Source organism: Micropterus dolomieu, linkage group LG04 (genome assembly GCF_021292245.1).
Source record: "Micropterus dolomieu isolate WLL.071019.BEF.003 ecotype Adirondacks linkage group LG04, ASM2129224v1, whole genome shotgun sequence".
In the NCBI taxonomy this organism is placed as follows: Eukaryota; Metazoa; Chordata; class Actinopteri; order Centrarchiformes; family Centrarchidae; genus Micropterus; species Micropterus dolomieu.
The window spans coordinates 27,853,136-27,870,228 of record NC_060153.1 but is presented as its reverse complement, the minus strand read 5'-3'; the positions used below and the strand labels follow the sequence as shown (position 1 = coordinate 27,870,228).

The following is a 17,093-nucleotide window of genomic DNA, read 5'->3' as shown; positions in this document are numbered from 1 at the left end:
CATCTTGGCAGTGCCCGACTCCGGCTAATACAAAAATGGGCAAAGAGGTGGAGCGTGGTTTTTTTTGCACCAGGATGTAAACATGTTTATTTCTGTAAAGTTGGCCATTAACATTTACATGAGCTTTAACATGAGGGTTTAAGTGGATTGACTCGCTTTTGGAGCCAGCCTCAAATGGCTCTCAAGGAACTGCAGTTTTTGCACTTTCATGTTGGCTTCATTCATTTTTGAGCCCCAGAAGTTGCTGCTTAGCAGCACCCCTTACTCACAATAAGAAACTGTTTGATGAAATAGATTGTCAGGGTCTTTAAATACAACAACAGCACAATCGATGACCTCAAACATTCCTGTAGACCTCTGACACACTTTAGGTGATTAATTAAAACCTTTAGCAATCTACAAAGGCAGTATTTGTTGCACGGTTTTTGTGATGCCCTGTTCACAAATATTAAATCAAACACTGGTTATACCATCTCATTTATTGTAAACTGAACCTAGAAAAACATACTAGTACAATACACTGCTCAAAGAATAAAAAGTCCAGCAGTGTGACTTGGGGAGTTGAGAAGGGTTCAACTTTCGAAAAATGTTTGCTTACATGCAGAAGTGACAACCTGGAGACAACCAGTCACACTCAAAGGAACAAAAAAAGACTGCTGTTTTCTACTCCTCTCATATTCGTAAAATAAATTAAATGGAGGAAAAGCTGATCATCTTGGCAAATGGCTTCATACTTCTTTTAAATATAAATTAAATGAGCAACTGGTACTTAAACTGAAAAAAGATGCATGGAAACACATCCCTCATTAAAGGTTCAGTGTCTTAAGTTTTAGTGTCTTCTAATGGTGAGGGCTGCAAATTGCAACCAGTGGCTCATGGTGCATTCACGCGCTCCTCGGATAGTCCCATTTCCCGAGTTGTGAAGCCATTCTTCGACTTCAGTGTGTATTCATGTGCTCTTAAGTTGGAATGTGGAATCAACACGCAACCACAAAGATGTGTTGGATTAACATGATCAGAACATGTAAATAAAACGCAGACATCTAGTTCATTCTACATGGACAGCAAACTAACCGTTATCACCATTTTACAAATTACATGTTTGCAAAATATGTCTATGCAATCCATGATTTTGCATGAATCAAAGTTCTGTATACTTCTTCTTCCAAGCACGCAGGAGAAGCTACAGTGGCTGACATGCTATATCTGCTCTTGTGCTAAATAATACCTGTGGGCTTCCATTTGTCCAAATTTCTCTTCTCTTCTTCTAATAAACCAGGTGACTACAACTAATACTGCTAATGCTACTTCTGTTAATTCTTTTTCTCTGTATGTAGTCATCGTAGTGACGAAACGTGCTCTGTAGAGACTTTTATCCGTTTGGGCTACTGTAGAAACATGGCAGCGCAACATGGCGACATCCATGTAAGAGGATCCGCGATGTATGTAGATAGAAATGGCTCATTCTAAGATAATAAAAACATAACGGTTCATTATGTAAGGTATACAGCACTGAAAACATAGTTATGGATAATATATTGCATTTCTGTCAATAGATCCTCCTCACTGAACCTTTAAATAAATTACTTTGTGATGAGACAGTAGTGGCAACATAAGAAAAGCTGAGCATGAAAATGATGCATTCTGTGCAAACATGCCACAAAGCTTCAGGCTTAAGGTCTGGTAACGTTACACTTCAGTCCTACCACAGTCCTGCTCTGTTTCAAATTCACTTCTATTGAACGACAAACCACGCCCTGATAAATGTTTTATTATTTATTTATTACCACATCAGAATCGTGAATCCCATCCTTTTTTTGGGCCCTGTGTGGGTGCATTTTGTTGAATGTAAACATAATGTGACCATACCTTTATGAGAGACAAGAGGCTTCCCGATTGCATAAAGGGACCAATTTATACTGTATTACTGTTTCTGTTATTTTGTCTTCCTCCAGTAACGAGACAAAAAAATTAATAACTATCAATCATGTTGTAGTTCTTGAAAAACAAAATAAATTCACTGTTCAGCACATTTGGGAACGCTACTAACTGTGCTTTCAGACCAAAAGCGAAGCGAGCGTTCGGGTTTACATACAAAGTCAATGCAAAGACGCGTAGAGCCGCGATTTCCTGTCGGACGGCGCAAAGCGACGCAACGGGGGCGGTGCCGGCGAAGGCAACGCAAGGGTGTTGAAAATTTCCAACTTGACAGAATTTTCGCAGGTTCTAATTGCCTTCTCGCGTTGTGTGTGAACACTTGCAGCGAATGTACTCACGCAAGGAAAGCGTCGCAAGGATTAAATTCGCATTTGGTCTGAAAGCACCATAAAACCTTCCCCTCTGCTGCTATCAGCCAATAATGCCACGTCTAGTCCAACAATGTGAGTACATCAACTACTGGGAAGTCCTAACAGTTGGCCAGGACAATAACAGACTGTGTTAGTGAAAAGGTCAACACAGTTCACCAGGCCTCGTATTAATCAGTAGCACCACCGTGGAGTGGAGCCGAGGGAAAGGCTGCCAATCATCACTGCTCCTCCAGCTCTGCTGAAATGTGTAAACAAAGCAGTGCGAGAGGAGCATGCTCCACTGTTTGCCCTGCCACACCTGAAGATGATGGGATAGGTGAAAGAAAAGAGAAAGAGCTTAGAAGGAGGGGGAAGGAGCATAAAGCAATGGTAGGAACCCCCTTACCCCCCCCCCCCAGAATAAAATCCGGTGCCATAAAATGTAAGAGCGGACAAACAGCTCCTCCCCAGCTTGTCGGGGAGTTTGTTTTAAAGTGGAAATGAGGCTGATGGCGCACTTGGCGATTAGCCCCGCGGCTAACATGAAAGGAGAGGAAAAGACAGCTGCTAATTTTCTCCTTTGACCTTTGGCTCCCGCTGGTATTTCACACAAACGCTGATTTATGGAGGAGCCTAACAGCTCACTGCTACTGGAGGGATTACCGTAAGAGAAAGAGGGAGAGGAGAGGAAAGAGAAAAAGAAGCTGACCCCAAGCACTCACAGTATCTAAATTCATTCATTTCATCTTTTTGTTTCTATCTATGTCCTTTTAACTTCATATGTCATTCTTCTCTCTCTCATATCTCTTTGTCAATTTTCTTTTGTTTCTCCATCTTTCTGCCTTAGTGGATTTCCAACTCTGTATCTTTTCCCATCTTTATTTGTAGTCTGTTTCTGTCAGCATTTGTCCTTCATCATGTCCATCCTCTCACTCCTGCCTGCATCGTGACAATCTAACGGTCTAAAAACAAGCCCAGACATCCTGACGCCCTGTGGTGCAAAAACGTGAAAGATGACACCCTTTTCTGAGCGGAAGCTCTTTCTCATCCACCGTGCAGTGTCCAGTTGTGAATGAATGTGTTGTGTCTCTTTAGCACTTTAGCTGCAGGGAGACTCCATCAAAGTCTGTTTCATGCAAATCCCATGTATGGATTGCACCCGTGTAAGGAGGCCCCTAAATGCCTCAGGCAGCAGAGACCCAGGAAGTGTAGATCCGGCAGCACATTCCCTTCTTCGCCTCCTCTCCCTCGCTCTATTATTGTCCCTCTATTGTTCCCTCAGTTTGCCAAAGGGGGAGAGAGGCGCAGGGAACAACTTACAAAAAACAATCACTGGAAAACCCCACTTCAAACATTCAGGGTGGATATTAGCTTGCAAACAGCACAGCACGATTGGTTCTGTAATGCATTCAGCGTAGCCACTCCGTCCCTTCAAGATAAACAGTTATATTAAGATGAAACTTCATTTATGTGAAGACCAACTGCTCCAGATTCATGTAAGTGTTTCACTTGGAGCAGTATACTGAAAATGACCCCAACTAGTAATTTAGCCTTCATGGCTGATTTGTCTTAAAACAAGGAAACGGTTTGTTAATGCTGTGAAAGTGGCAAAAGTGGCTCATGCTGCTGCCCTTTTGCCCCCTTTGGCTCAAAGTGCCCCTCTTGACCAAAAATAAAAGATACTTTTTGTTATTGCCCTGATTATTATACAATTATGCCTTGTTTTAGTGTTGTGTTATGTTATTCTAAGACACTGTCTAACATTATTCTTACTATTATTCATTTTCATTGATATTTGTATTATTACCACTACCATTACTATTATTTTGCGTTGGGCTCCTGTGTGCTCTTTCCTCCTGCCCCCTCACCACCTCTCTTGAATCAACCAGTGGAGGCAGATGGCCACCCACCCTGAGTCTAGCTTCTGCTGATGTTTCTGCCTGTTAAAGGGAGTTTTCCCTTGCCATTGTCGCCAAGTGCTTGCTCATGGTGGGAATTGTTGGGTCTCTGTAAATAATATTACAAAGAGAATGGTCTAGATCAGACCGGAAGTGCTAGCTACACTAGCTAACTAGCTACGTTCCTGTTAAAGGTGTTGACAGCCCCCCGAAGCCCCCTACCCTTACCACAACCATCAGAAATGTTACCTAAACCTAAGTCACTGACTTTATGCACGTCGACCGGCTAACCCTACAGCTGTGCACATCCTAGCAGGTAGGGTTAGCCTCCTTTGTGTTGCTGGGACGTGGCAAACGGTGGCGTTTCATACAGATGCTGAAGGGTACCTTTAGCGTAAAATAATTACGCTTTGTCACGCTGTCTGAAAGCGTCAGCTGTGACGCATTGAGATGAGAATACGTTGACCAACAACCAATGACTGAAACTGGTGGCAGACATATTGGAAGCAAGTGACTGCAACTGAGAAGTTTTAAAATCAGAGTAGATGTAACAGCTCTACCAGCAAAAGAAAGAACATTGTATTCCTGGGCTTTAAGACTAGAAATATGAACATGAAGCGTACATGAATTTCCAAAAGTTGGTTAAAGGAGAGCCAAGACTGATGCGCTGTTCATTGAACAGCAGGAAAGTATTTGATGGACAGTGGCCAGAGTGATTCTGCAATGCTACGGTACATTTCCTGGTTCTTGCAAGGAAGCAACACAAATATTTTACAAATCCTTCGCCTCTCTGGTTTACAGCTTTGGAAATTCTACCAAATATTAACTAAAGAGACAAATATCATGACATCCATAGTTAATTCAGTTTTAGGGTAGAATCTGTGTCTTTGAGAGAAAACTGCCAGTGTTTTGACCCCTAAATTAATTTTAAAAAATACATACAATTTAAATTGATTATAAAGCTACTTATTATTACTAATAACATCATCCAACCATCCATCCATCATCAACCACTTATCCTGCATACAGGGTAATAACATCAGCACATTATAAACTATATATCAGGGCAATAACAGTGTGCCAAAATCAATCTTTGCAGCCATGTTCATACACTGCATTGTTTCAACTGTATCTCTCTCTCTCTCTCTCTCTTTCTCCACCTTTAGTTCTCACCCTCTGGGTTTCATTGGGAGTTCAAGCAGGTCATTACCAGAGTAATTACAGTGGGAGAGACGGCATCCATTAAGAAAATGCAAGTGTGTATGCATGTGCACATGTGCCTGTCTGTGATCACCATGTGAATGTGTGCATGCATGTGTGTGATCACAATGTGTGTGTGTGTGTGTGTGTGTGTATCAATCACTCCAGTGTGGGTGACGACGAGGAGCTGTTTGTCTTTCTCATAAAAAGGGAAAGGGGATCAAAAGGGCCGGTCTACCAGCTGGACCTTCAATCACACTGGGACAACATGACTTTAGAGGCCTGGGCAGCTGGAGCTCTGGGGACTAATGGAGTTTGTGTGTGTGTGTGTGTGTTTGTGTGTGTGTATGTGTTGAACCCTTTTAATCAGGGTCCCTGCACATTTTCCATTTCCAAATTCCATGCTTATCCTAATTCCGGTTTATTACAACTTGGGTCTTATATTTGTAGTTTTGGCCAACCTTTCTATTATGATAAGACTGCACTTACCAAAGCAATTGCTGAGCTCTGGTAACATGGAGACGAAGCCAGAGCCAAGATATATGATGATCAGACAGGTTTGAATAAAAGACGAACTATAATCTTCTTTATCTGGAGATAAAACTGAAAAGTGCACCTAACATGTTGCTAACAATTTATTTTCATTATCATTTTAAATAATGCATTGTTTTTTCTATAGAATGTCCAAAAATTGTGAAACAAACTTTTGTATATTCCCCCAAGTCCAAAGTGCCTTCTTCAAATAGTTTGTTTTGTTGAAAGAAAAACATGAAATCCTCACATTTGCAAAGCTGGAACCAGCATTTTTGCTTCAAAAATGACTGAAACGAATAATAAGCGGTCAAAATAGTTTGTGGATGAATGTTGTTTTGACTGATAGATTAATCGACTTATAGATGTAGCTCTAGGTCAAAGCTGAAGAAGTCATGTGATGGATGCTCGTATCGGTCAGGTTTGGCTATCATTTTCATTTTCAATTATCAGGTTTTTTTCATCCAACTAGGTCTGGATAACCTGGGAATTTGTTTCCAACCTGTCTGACCATCTCGCAGTTTGTGGTTATTGCTCTGCCATGTTATTACGTTCCCAGATCCCAGCAATGAACTTGGTGAGTATAATGTTGTTATGAGCGCAATAGAAATGATGAATATGCAATCGCAGTGTCCCTGGTTAGGGACCTTTGTTGCATGTCTTCTCCCGTCTCGTTCTCCCATCAAAGCCTGTTACCTCTACGGTGCGCTAACTAAAAAAAAAACAAAAACAGAAAAACAGAAAAAAAGTCTATACTTCCAAATTTGAAATGAAGGGGTTCAACAATTTAGTGCGTTTCAGTGAGAAATGGGAAAAAGTAGTTGAGCGTATTGTAAACATGATTACATCAATAAATATAATGTGCTTGATCATTCACGTCCCATATAGAAGTGTTTGAAGGGAATAATAATGTAGATTATGCTCTGAAAGCTGGAATGACAGCGGCAGCCAAACTTGAATCTTCTCAGTGCATTTTAAAGCCATCGACATGTACTTACACATTGCTGCATGTAAGCTCCGTTTTTATCATACTTCCTCCAAAACATTAGCTGCCACCTGTAACAAACAAACACAAAAAGGTAAATTATTTCAAAGTAAAGAAACAACACATTACACATCTTCTTCACATTACAACACATTACACATCTTCTTCACAACTCCTCTCATGTTTTCTAACTTTTAGCAAGTTGCATCATCTGCTTAGTACCAGCACAGGTTGTTCCTACACTGAAGCTCATTTGTTGCTGGCTCTGTAACTCAGTGAGCTGTAGGATAATCTGTGACATGGCACTGACTTGAGTGTTTCAAAAAAATACTAGATGCATGTTGTTAAATGAACAGGAATGCACAAGCTACTGCAAGTTCAGCAGCTATGCAGATGAGATGAGAGCTCAAAATCCTTGCACATTCTTGTCAAGACATTCCACAGACATAACTTATCATATTTCCTTTCAAAGCCCCCCGCCCTCGAGCTCCAAAGTTCCAAAATGTCACCCTACTTGCTTTTCTGCCCAATATAAATCACCTCCCTGCTTCACAAAGGGGAGAGGATTTCACCTGGGTGTGTGTAAGTGCATACATGTGTGTGCATATGTCAAGGCAGCAAGATCAAGGCTGCAGGAGAGGCATGACTACAGAGTTAAAGATCTTAACACGCCTGTTGTACCTGCCATGTTGACAGTTTTTGTCCGGCAGCCTTGTCCCTTGTTCTGAGAAGATCTATTTAGGCTCTGTATTTGACATTTATGGTGTGTTTATTAAACACAATGATTGTTTTTGTCAAGTACGAAGACCAATGAAAGGAAGTCCAGTGCTTTCCCTGGTTAATGATTAATCACATGTTTTATCACATGATAAAAATTCTATTATTATTATTATGTCTCTTAACTGCTTTAAGTCTGTATTAACAATGATAACAATTCTTACCAGTGTCTCTTGATTGGAAATCAAACTAATTCAAAGAAAGAAGTTAGTTTATGAACTTGACTTTTAGATTTATTTGATTATTTCAAATCAAACAATCAACAGGTAAACAAACAAAATACTCCATAGCTACATTATTTTTGAGTTCAGCTGAAACCAATGAGACAGCATTTGTCTTTGAGTTGGAGTTTCAGTTTCGCTGCTTTCTCCATTTCATACGCATGCAATAATTGTCCCCGGCGACAATGTATATGACTTGCACTTGCACTAGTTGCATGCTTAGCTCGTTGATGCTAACATTAGCTTAAGTTTGAAGTGCTTCGGTGATATTTTAATTCCATTTCACACAAGGTGCATACTGCTTTTGACTTGTCAACGGAGCCATCTGGGAGCATCTTAAAGTAACAGCAGCAGTATTAAATATGAAACGTCCTCATCCCTAAACGACAAAATAGGTTGCTTGTCAATGACAAGAAGCATGCACGTGGCTCGTGATTTGGTGGATTTTAGGTGTAAGAAAGGGAATTTTTGAGCAGATGACAGCAAGGTAAAGGATAAGAGAGCCACTTGTTTAATATTGGCTTTTTTGGAGCTTATTCATTCACCGCGGCTCTAGAGTGGCTGCTCTAGAGTGATGTCAGAGTCGCATGAATTTCGATCTGAGTGTCAAGACTGCGGCCGCATTTCAAAAAATCTGAGCTGTATCTGATTTGGACCACATATGAAAGTGGCTCACATCCGAACTGGAAAAGATCGGATTTCATGTGACCTGGGCTGTTCACACTGTTTGAAACACTGTCACATATGAGCAAAAAAAATCAGCTTTGGGTCACTTTGGCCTGCAATCTGAATGTAGCCAAAAACTGGTGATACTAAGCTGGTGATAAACTTAACACTTATGTTAAAATAACAAGAAATATTGAACTAACCAACTGCAACAAATGCTTAAAGCCAAACGTCAAACGCCGAATTAAAATAGTTTTTTTTGCCCTTCATGTTCTCCAGGGGGCGTGAACTTTTGGTACAGACTGACACCGTTAGTACTAATTTGTTATTTTAGAGCGCTTTCACACCTGTAGTTCGGTTCATTTGGTCCGGACCAAGTAAAAAAAAAAGATACACTGTTGCATTTTAGTTCCGGTCCGGTTCATGTTCACAATGCAGTTTTACAAATGAACCAAGAGAAGTAACCATGACGTTACACAGACTTACAGGTAGCTTGTTTTGGCGATTGTCATCCTGCATCATTAGGACCCACGTGGGGAAATGAAACTCAGGTGACTGACAGAAGTTTGTGCAGCACTTTAATGCTTCTGATCTGTATCGCAAAGAGCTCAGGAAGAAATAATTTATTATAAGCATGAATGGTAGCCTAATGTTAGACCGCAGATCAATCCACATAGCCTAATATGAATAATAACGTAATAATAATAATAACGAACCGCACCAGAGTTCGTTTGAAAGCGTACCGAGACCACCTATTCAAGCAGGTCTGGGTAAGCTTGTTTGGTCCACTTTTGGTGCGCACCCGAGTGCGAGTGCTGCATTCTCACCTGCCCAAACGGGCCAAGGGGGAAAACGAACTCTAGTGCGATTCAACCGAACTAAATGAGGCAGGTGTGAAAGCACCCTTAGTTAAAATCCAACAGCCAAGCAGTCAGTCAATCAGCTAAAGCCCAGTTCACACTACACAATTTTAAGCCTGATTTGCCGGTTGGAGAGCTCGGCGACCGTCAGGCTGTGATTGGGGGTAAACCAGTGGTTGAACGGTGGTCGCCATTCGGACGCATCAAAACAGCTCCCCGACACATTTCTAATACATTGCCAAAGTCTGCCAGATATAGCATACCAAATAATCTGGAAGAGTCGGCCGACTCGACATCCACATCCAGCCAATGAGAGCAGGTAGCTAATTTTTCACTGCAAAACACTTTTTACTCACCTCCAGCTCTCTCTGTAGCTCAGACAATCCCTGATACCTGCATGAGCTAATCCATTCTTTCACCCATATTCTTTGTCTTTATAACCTATCTTTATAATAACTAACAACAGCTGTTTCGTGTGTAGGTCGTGTCATTTCCCGTTTCACATTTCACGTGTATTTTCTTGACAAAACATGGTTTGGAGACCAGCGTCGGGTGAGTCATTGTCAGCTTGCATAGTGTGTGACCCCCTTTCACCGATTAGTCATGTAGTGTGAACACCACAACTACTTCAGACTCCTGTCACAAGACGGCAAGTTGTATAGTGTGAACAGCACGGCCATCGGCCGACGCTGAAAGTTGTGTAGTCTGCACGAGCCTTAAGGGGCCGACGTTGTTAGCTGATGCTTAGTCCCTTCTTTGATTTGAGAGCTCTTTACAGTACTCTGTGTCTCCACGCTCAAATTCCTGCACTACCAGTTGCTTTGAGTTTTGACAGTCTAGTCATTTGCCACAACTGGACAATTTAAAGGGGCAACGGATGCTTCTTACTTTCACTGGATGAACACAACACTGAGTGTGCAGGACCTGCAGAAGTTGCAGTAACTTGAGGACAAAATAACGTCTGCTGGGAATCAGTGCTAATGGTATCAAGCCAGCAAGTGGAATACAAACAGCACGATGGGTCTTCCAAATGTTAAGTATTATAAACACAAAACTTAAAACACAACACTATGTGGCATATTTAAAAAAGGATGTCTTGTTTCAACGCTCCTAGGCTGCACAGGGCTATGATGTGCTCCAGCTTGTAGCACACCACGAAATTCGTCTCCAAGCAATGCTTCCCCTCAGATATCAGTCAAGGGGAATGCTCACCTAGATGCTGTTTCAATAAATATGTTCAAAACCAGTTTTATCCTCTTTAAATATGCACCCCTTGAATCTGATTCTTCATTTGGTTACACTGCACGGGCCATTTGGGAGTCACTTTTTCAAATCTTTTTGTATTTCAACAGCAGTCGATAACTGAGCTGAACTTAAACCTGGATGAACAAATAAGTAAGGTCCGCTTGGGGAGAGAAGTTACAAAAGTAAAATCAACAAATCTTTAAGACATCTGTAGCTGTGTTTGAGCCTGTGACATACTGAAGGTAATACAACCGGTCGAGGTTACAAGGAGTGGGTGCATCTTTGTCTTTGTGTGTCATGACATCAGCCAGTCTGTTCCCGGTCTTTTTCAAGGACTCAGTGGGTAAACAGGTTCTGAGACAAGGTTTCAAAACCACAGATCAAAGGAAGAGGTGTGTTACAAATGAGGTGAATTACAGTGTAGGAAAGAGATAACCGGTGTGGCGACTGCACTCCTGCCAAAAACCTTTCTTATAAACTCCTTCAAAGGTAGAAAAGCGGTTGACGCAACATCTAAATATGTTCCACTGTGTGTTTATATAAGCAGCTCTGTTGTTACCTTGTATGTCCAGTTTTAGTGGAGGATTGAAGGATTATAATATGTCTTCTATGGATTTAGAACATTTTTGAAGTCAAGACTCAGACAAACCCTTCAAAGCCTGTTGTGTAATTTCAAAACTGCATGGTCACCAAAGCAAAACTTAGAATAGTGAGAAGTTGGTGGAAGGCTTTTGACCCTGCAGAAGCGATAGCTAAATGCATGGAAGCAGCTTGGGAATGGTTTCAGACACATTCTTTAGGCAACCTTTTTTTAGTCCCTTTGGAATCTGAATGATATTTCAGTCAAAAGGCGAGAGCAAAAGCCTGTGGTTGTGTGGGTGAAATTCGGAAACCATCCAATGTTCAAAGCCTTGAAATACATATGCCACACAATGTTAAAGCATTCCTTTTCACAATTTACAATGCATAAACATGATGGTTTACAGAGGCCCAGGGTGATTATTTGCTCAGAGGTCTAGTTTCAGCTATTTCAGGTTTTCTAGAGGCCGCCCCGTGATGCCGCCCCACAAAGTGGTTCTTTAAAGTGTTAAACCATGGGCCCCCCTAGCTTTGGGTGAACGCAAAACACTGACTGTTTAAACTTTAGATATCCAACACAGATTGTCCAGACAGCACAAGCTACAAATAGCAACTAATACCTATATAAAAAGAATATAAACTATCTGGGCATATACGCTGATTTTTAACATAAATGCCTTCATCCATTCCTCTAACACATTTCTGATTTTTATGAATGAAAGAGGCCTGCTAAATATATAAAGGTAACCACGTCTGTGATTACATGACAGCAATATATTGTTTCTCATAAAAGAGATGACATGTAAATCACACACTGCGTAAGATGAGGTCTGACAAGTTGCACTTTAAACTCGACTTTGCTCTGGGTCATGTATTCATGGCGTCGTCTTTCTGCACATACAGAACATGAACTTACTGTCAGCAGCTCTGATAACACAAGAGAGAATGCACCAATTTCTCATCTTTCAAAAGTTGTGAAAAACCTAAGCCGAGCAGCATCTCCACAAGGGCCCCACTGATGTATCTTGAAAGACTGTGACTTCTCAGTTTGCATTTGATACGGTGTCTTTTTAGCAGCCATGCGAGAAAGCCAGTTATGGGAAAACTGCAAAAGGGAGAGACAGGACGAGCTCCTGGGCCTTCAGAAGTCTTGTCAAAAGCCTTTCCTTTCTATGCTTTGTCCCACCGATATTCATCTTGCCAGTTGAAAAGTGAAGACGGCAAAAACTTCGGGCTTGAAAAGAACTTTTCAACTTCTAAGAGACACCTCGCAACAGGACTGAGTGTTTGAAAAAAAGAAACAGTAGGAATGGAAAGGACTTTCAGGCTGAGAGGCATGTTAAAGAATCACATACCGCGTTTGGAAAATGAAGCGAAGATGAATATGGCATTGTCCTCTGCTGAAAAGAGTAACCAGGCACGTACAGAGTGTGTTTATTCTGGCTTGCTATGTGTTCCCACAACCCTAAAATCAATTTGACATATCCCAATAAACATATACTTATCAGCTTTCTATGTATTCTCAGTCTGAATGGGAGTGTGCGTGTGTTTGCGTGTACGAGACAGACATAGATAGATGTAACAGAAAGAGAGAGACTGTGTGTATATGTGTGCGGTGATGTGCATATGTTTATGTATTAGCTACAACCAGCAGTTACACCTTGTTAGACAGAATTCTTCTCAGAACTGTCGTCCTGCAATGTGCTGTTAAAAGAAAAGTTTAATAAAGTTTGATCACCATTTATTTTATCTCAAAGATCAGTGGGGCCTTTCAAAATCTGCAGAGCAAAAACTTTCACTCCACATCTTTTTGCCTCAACTCTACTCGTCTCTCAAAAGAAAGCTGACTTCATCACCGCACCTCGAGAGTTTGATGAAAATGAATGCTAAGCTCTTGAATCCTTTCTTTCTTTCGCTCAATGGCAAAATGAATAAATGATATTCCTCCCTTTAATCGACGCACTCAGCGATAACAAAGAGACTTTGAGACACTTTGAGGACACCTAACGATCAGAAGCATCAGGAGGTGCTCTTCGTTTTCGTTGACGGACAGGCAGATCAAAAAACAAGCCCCTTAAACGCTTCTACCCACTTTAGAATAATCTCGCTTTTTTCCTTTTTCAAGCACAAAGTGGGAAGAGAGAATAATCGTTTCATCTTTACTCTCCTCTCCAGTTTCAAAGTTATTTTGCCCGTGATAAAGCGCTCTGTATTGACGACTTCGAAGGTGCCTTGTCTCTTGAAAGAAGTGACATTTTATCTATATATAGTGTTAGAGTGTGCTTCAATTTAACTTCGTCTGGCGCAGAGCGTGTCTAGTGTTGATGTGGCTGACAGCTGCTGGTTGAAAGACACGGGGAAAGTACTGAAGATTCAAATGAAGTTTTGCCATGACGACAGGGGCTTGATGTATGCTAATCAATCGATGGGGTAGAAAATATGCTTGCTGGTGGAGAGAGAAAAAGGAAAAAACTGTGAGTGACAGAAACTTGTCAGACAGCACTCACCGAGATATCAAAAAGTCACAAAGTTTGCGTCGCCACTCAAGAGCCCAAATCGCATGTGGTATATGCTACAAAAGCTTTGACTTGAAACACAACGCATTTGATATAAAGGAAAAGAAATTGGGACAATTCTCCATATGCTGTGGCAGCAAGAAAGATTTTTGAGAAGGGAGGGGGGCAAGCTTTGTCTCTGTGACACCTACGGTGAATTCCTGAGAAAATTCTAGGTCTGTCTGAGCCTCTTCCATCCTTCAAAATATACGGGCCATAGGATGTTGAATTTACATCACAAAAGACCCTGAACTGCCTCAGCAAGTAAAGGTATAACAGACGATCAAACAGACACATCAGATGAGATATATCAAACATCAATATCTTACAGAACACATTGTAAAAAATGGACGCGACGCCTGCTTTAAAAAACACTTGAGGCTAAAATTATTCTTTCGAGTTTATCTGAGTTGTTTAGAACTTAGTAATATCGTAGCCAGATGCTTGCAAGTTTACCACCGTGAAGCTGCTCTCCGGGCTACCTGACTCTGAGAATTTGGGTGAAAACCACAACATCTCAGCTGCTGCTGTTCATTTTAGCGTTCAGCTCAGCAGCCAGGACTTTCATAATGCAGTAAAAAAATCCATTCCAGATGTGGATCCCTGTGGAATTCCAGGAAACACGCACTATCTCCTCTGATCTGTTCGTCCACATGTATGTCTTATATGTGTCAAAAACAGCAGGTTAAGATGACTGAGACAGCAAATCCAATCACCACCAAATAACGGAGAAGACACACCATTCCTGGCTTCACTGCTTTCATCTCTTAAATGTGGATTTATCGTAGTAGTTCTTGCCTCTACTCTGTACGGAGGGTCTTAATTGCATGTTGTTAAGCCACTACATGTGAAGATTTAATCATCTCTGTGTTAACCAGCAGAGACCCGCATCATTAAGGCAAAACAAACAGGGGAGTGTCATAAACATTTTAAGCTTGCAGAGGAGAGCGAGGAGGCACACTTGCCTTTTTTTTGTCAGAGCCACAAAAACTCTTCCAAACCCAATGTTAGAGCAATAAAGCCTCACATACTAACAACTGTGCTCATGTGTACAATATCTGGCTCATATTTACTCACAGAAGGGATGTGTTCTGTTCATGTTGGCACTCACTCACACACACACACACACACACACACACACACAAACAAGGAGTTATGTTATCACCAAATGTGATTAACGCTGTAAAACGATTAACATCAGAGTATTTATTCAAATCTAGACATCAAACACATTCTTTCTTCTTTTTTATCTCCACAGATCACAGAAGTTACTGTCAGGGGAGAAAGGCGCCTTCCGATCAGCTCAGCGTCCAGCCGGTCGGCCACACAAGGCCCATGCTTTCAGCACAGCTCTCTTTCATCATTTACAGAGGGAGCGTGCCGTCCTCCGCGAGAACAAGGCCGCTCACTGTCGGGCGGACAATGGACAGTAGAGCTGGAGGTGGCAGTGGACTCATTGTGAAGGATGACGTCACCAACATCAGACCCTGACACTGTCAGGCGCCAAGCAGAGGGTCAGCTGGTCAAGAGTGAGGGCGGACGGCGAAATGGTAACAGCGACACGGGGCTGTGGGGTCGAGGGGCTGGGGGACGTGAATGGAGAGTGTGTGTGTGTGTGTGTGTGTGTGTGTGTGTGTGTTCATGGTACAGCTGAAAGAAATACTTTGCAAAACTTACACAGTCGAGCAGAGTACCAGAAGGAATGAAGGAGATCCAGACCAGAGAGACAAAAGATGAGCTTTTGAACTTCTGCATTATGGTGATGCCATCTGATAAAGCGATTATGTGGCTTGTGAACTCTGCACAGCCCTGAATACAATTTTGTTACCCTATTTTACTCTCACTACAGAAAAAGGTAGTTCAGTTTCAACCATGCGTTTTGAGCAAAATTCACTACTTTACACCAATAATGTATCTATGAGCAACATTAAAGCATACTCACGAACAACTCAAGCACATATGCATTTATTCACTGATAAATTTTCACTTAGTCTCAAATAACACAATTAAAGCATTTAACTTCACATTTTTCTGAGATTTCAAGCAAAAGCAGAGCAGGGTAAAATCAAAGTGTCAGATACTCCTGAGGACCACAAAAAGCATTTTAAATCACTCTGAGGGGCCTCGACTCAAACGTGGGCCCCCTAGTGGCATTTAATTGTACTTTAGCTGTGATTTTGAGAGGCAGTAGAGCTACTGACCTAAAACCATCTGACATTTTGGATGTTTTTCTTAAAGTTACATGAGCGATTATGAGAGCTTTCCTAGTTACCTTTTGCAGCTGGAGAAGATGTATACAAATAAAAGCAAAGACACAACAAAGTTACTATGCTGCATACGGTATTTCAACTACGGAGACATGACTTGTGTTATGTGTGGGAACATCAAAACAGCTTTAATTGTGGCTAATCCTGGACTAAGATTATTTCTAATGGGAAATGTTCAGTGGAGATGCTCCGACTCAATTTCCATCTGGGATTATTGAAGTCTTTCATTCACAGGCTTACATCTCAGTGTGGATAATCAGCCTTTAGTGTCTTGGCTTGCCATTAAAAAACAACAACATAGAAATATGATATATATGGTGTTAACACACACGCTGCTGTGCACCCCCACATGCACACACACTTACACTCACATGCACTTGTTTATCTACTGTAATGCGGTGATACTGTAACCTTGCTGGATGTACCCTAGTGTGAATTTGAGATGTGTTCTTTGCTTTTTTACTTTTTGGAAGGGAACATGAGGCCTAGGACGCCCATGTAGGTCAAAAACAAATCCTGCGCCTCAAGCTGGGAAGCCAGAAACTTCTTTGAGCATCTGAGGGAAGGGAGCAGGAGCACTGAGTTTCTTCCAGGTGCTGCTTTTCACAGTGGTAATCCTGCCACGGCGTGACTGTGATTTTTACAGAAAATCTCTCCAAACAGGGCACAGATGGTGGGAGGTAGAAGCACACACATACACAGAAAACACATTCATTCACAGACGCACGCACACACACACACACACACGCACGCACACACACACACACACACACACACACGCACACACACACACACACACACACACACGCACACACACACACACAAGACTGTATACAGACACAGGCGTACACTGGTGCTTATAAAGTACAAAGCTTGCGCACACACACAGTCAGACTAAAGGTGAGAACTGACTTGTTGCTCCTGGGTGGTCTCTGTGTAAAGATAAGCGCAGGGAGGAATAAAGCCTGTTGGTTACGTTGAGGCACAAGTTTGGGACTGTTTCGTTATGTTCCTCTTTTAT

At 41.6% G+C, this 17,093-nt stretch overlaps 1 protein-coding gene across 1 annotated transcript in view; it reads right to left on the bottom strand.

The window, feature by feature from the left end:
• The window catches only part of LOC123970200 (axin-2-like), a 39,505-nt gene extending 28,246 nt beyond the window's left edge, over positions 1-11,259 (bottom strand). The window contains exons 1-2 of the mRNA XM_046048110.1: positions 11,231-11,259; positions 6,916-6,973 (exon numbers count right to left, since the gene is read on the bottom strand). The gene's annotated coding sequence lies outside the window, so the exon portion shown is untranslated. The remainder of the gene's footprint in view (positions 1-6,915; positions 6,974-11,230) is intronic.
• Between the last annotated feature and the right edge of the window lie 5,834 nt (positions 11,260-17,093).